The following is a 3,424-nucleotide window of genomic DNA, read 5'->3' on the forward strand; positions in this document are numbered from 1 at the left end:
AATTATATGGCTAAAATATGATATAGTCTTCTTGGTTTACCCTCCATTTGTTTCTATTTCCCTTAAAAAAAAAAGTATAAATCAACAAATTAATAAAAGCCTTGACTTTGCTCCACTTTCCTAATAGTATGCTCACTCTCTCTGACTCAGTCCACAGACATCCAACTATAAGTGTCCAAACTTCTCAGTTTCCGCTCTAGATTAACCAAAGCCATTCAACAGAACTCAAAAAAGTGTATTTAAAGCTCATTCTCTCTAACCTGACACAATCGACCATGCTTCACTTACTTTTCTTTTTACCTATTTAAGCCTTTCAAGTGTTTGACAGCCTCTCAGAGAGCTGTATCCTTGGTCTTCTCCTTTTATGCTCTCTGAGTTATCTCATCTGAAATACAAATAAATTAATATCTCTCTGCAGATGATTTGTGGATCTGCTCCTTTCCCCAGAGCTATCTCTCTCTATCCAAGCTCAAATCATACTCTTTTTCTGTCTTTTGTGGATAACTAGCAGGAAGTTAGAGCTTATCAGAGCTAGAACTCTTCCCTGAAAGCCCTCTTATTATCTTCATTGTGTGTATGTGTGGATAGCATTTACCTGCCACTCAACCTTGTTTGTCAGCTGTCAGGTCTGACTGAAACCTCTTTGTAGATCCTAGCACCCAGGATACATATTTCTATATGGTAGCTCCAAGACAAAGTCCTTTGATCCATCCATGCAGCTAAGAGCCTTGTTTAGTTCTCTTGCTGACATAGATAAAGTGCCCTGATATGTCTCCCTACAGCATCAACCAACACAGCTCATAACACAACAGCCATGGACTGCTCTAAATGTCATGATCTGACAATAGAGTAAAGCTGACCATAGGCCTCCTATTAATAATCAAATATACCACAGACATCAAATGGAAATGATTACTGGAATTTAACTCATTCTACCAATTCAAATTTGTTCAGAAAAAATGTTGAAGGGATAACTTTGTACCAGCAGATATTAAAGCCAGATCAGTTATTGTTAGTCCTTCCAGAGGCAGAACAAAAACTCTGTAGCATGGACAGAAGCTAATGTGAAAGCAATGTGACACCGTGTCCATACCTGATCCAGATCAGTTTAGTACTGCTGGGAGACTGGACTATGCACAGCCTTGGAATAAGCAAATCTGAAACTGCAACCCAAGATTGTTTAGGTAGATCATCACTTACCTATTTGAAGCATTTTCCTAGTTCCCTCTTTGGTATTGCATCAAACATTTAGTTACCTTCATTTCCAAGGGCATCTACAACAAGTCTACAACTCTGTTGTCTCTCATTTCCTTTCCAGTTGACTTCTGTCCTAGTTAGGACAACTGAGACCAGTTCATCATGGTATGGGTGTAACCCAAAACTGTGTATTCTATAGCCTTCCATGCCATTTCCCAGAAACTGTTGTCAATAGACTATTCGCACCCTCTGCCCATAGAGCCTGACTCCTCAGGCTATAAACTAGGTGTTAAGAGGCCTGTGAGATAGGAGGATGCTCTTGTCCTCACACCCTTTGTGGAACTCCCCGCCCTGAGGGAAGTATTGAGCATTCCTGCCTGAACTGGAGGATATATAATCTTGGAGTCTTGGAACATTTTTAACCACTCCTGGGATCCAGAGGAAGACTGCAGCTCATCGCTCTCAACCTCAACTGGACTGCAATCACCACTTTTGACCAGACTGCAACAGCTCTCCCACCAGCAGGTTTTTCCCCTCTCCCTTTACTTTGGACTCAAGCGGGGCCCAAGGAACACCACTTTGTTCATGCCCCAGGGTACTGGGTTATACATTTGGATTTTGTGGGTTAAGACCAATTGTTTGTTTGTATGATTGTACTTACTGTATTATTTTAATAAATTGTTATTCTGACTTATAATCTCTCCTTTGAGTTGGGTTCATTTCCCTGCTGGTTAACTCTTAAACCAGCACAACTTCTCTACTGCCTATTTGTTGAAATTGCAAACAACACATTTTTGGGGGGCTTTATTTCATGGTGGTTTTGAGGTATGGAGACTATAATCATCCTGCAGAACTAAGCTGCCCAAGAAGCATGTACAAACAAACCCTGACTTCCTCTGCCCACTGAGTCTGTCCAGGCTCAATCCAGTTTAGTCTGTACCATTCCATCTCAGTACAGCACCCCACATGCTAACATGTCCCACAGAACAGCAATTTGATGGAGTTAGATCTGTTTGAGTAACTACTGTCAGTGCCTTGATTCCATTCCAAGCTGCAGAAGGCTCCTATTAAAGTAGACAAAGATGCTTCATTGGTGCTGCTTCAGCATGACTCAGGACAACAGTGTATGTGTTCTGGAGAGTAACAGCACTCTGGCATTTTCAAAGGAAGATGTTACCAGTATAGACTATGAAAATTTCCTTAGGTGTTATATTCAAAATTAATTCAAACAAAAGAATCAGAGAGTGAAAAAAATGCTTACCAATTTGGTTTTTAAACTGATATGGTCATGTGAGAGAATATTTCATTGAGCAGTACAGATTGGCGATCTGCTATTATTTTTCTTTCAAATTCTGACAACATATCTTCTTTCTATCTGCTTACAAATGTGATTAAAAAAAACCCAAACCAAAACCAAACAAAATTCAGTTAGATTTTTCCTAAAAATCCTGGCCCTGAGAGTTTAGGAAATAATTTTATTAATATGTAAGACCATGTAAGTACACAGCTTTCCTAGAGACTGGATCCAGAACATGGAGAAAAAACAGTGGAGATTTTATTGTGTTATTTCAATACAGGAACCAAAGATATCCAAAGATATTCAACCCGAACAAAACTTTAGGAAAGGGGAAAAAATGAACCATGTGTTGGGAATTCAGAAGTGAGCAACAGTTTCTGATATAATTGTAATGGCACAGAATTTCATGGCATGCAGACAGAAGAACTATAAAAATGATTTTATAGCAGCACAGTTTACTTGTGTCTGAGGCTAAAGTAATAAACACAAACCATGATGGACAAGGTCTTTGCCTCTCTATATTAAGGGTTGCTAGACATGATATATAGCAATAGTTGGCCATCAACAACTGTAACTAGAAAAACCCTTTTGTATAGTTCAGATGTAGAAGAGATTGTCCTCTGTTTTCACTTCAATTATGAAACATTGTTAATTATTAATATTAACACTGTTAATGTTAGTAATTACTTACATTCTCTTACGGGGAATTAGTGGGATTTGGGGAGACCTCCAGGCCTTAGGATGCTGGCCCCATAACCTGCGAGGTGAATGCCCTTCCCCCCACCCCTGCACGTGGCCCGGCGACCCCGCAAGGAGCACACACAGACCACACAGGGAGGGACTGATGAAAGAGAAAGTTTATTGTGGGGTTGGTGTTTATAAGGCTTTTAGGAGGGTCAAAAGGGGACCAATCACAAGTTCAGGGTCACA

The sequence above is a fragment of the Lepidothrix coronata genome, unplaced genomic scaffold (genome assembly GCF_001604755.1).
Source record: "Lepidothrix coronata isolate B3197 unplaced genomic scaffold, Lepidothrix_coronata-1.0 Scaffold182, whole genome shotgun sequence".
Taxonomy (NCBI): domain Eukaryota; kingdom Metazoa; phylum Chordata; class Aves; order Passeriformes; family Pipridae; genus Lepidothrix; species Lepidothrix coronata.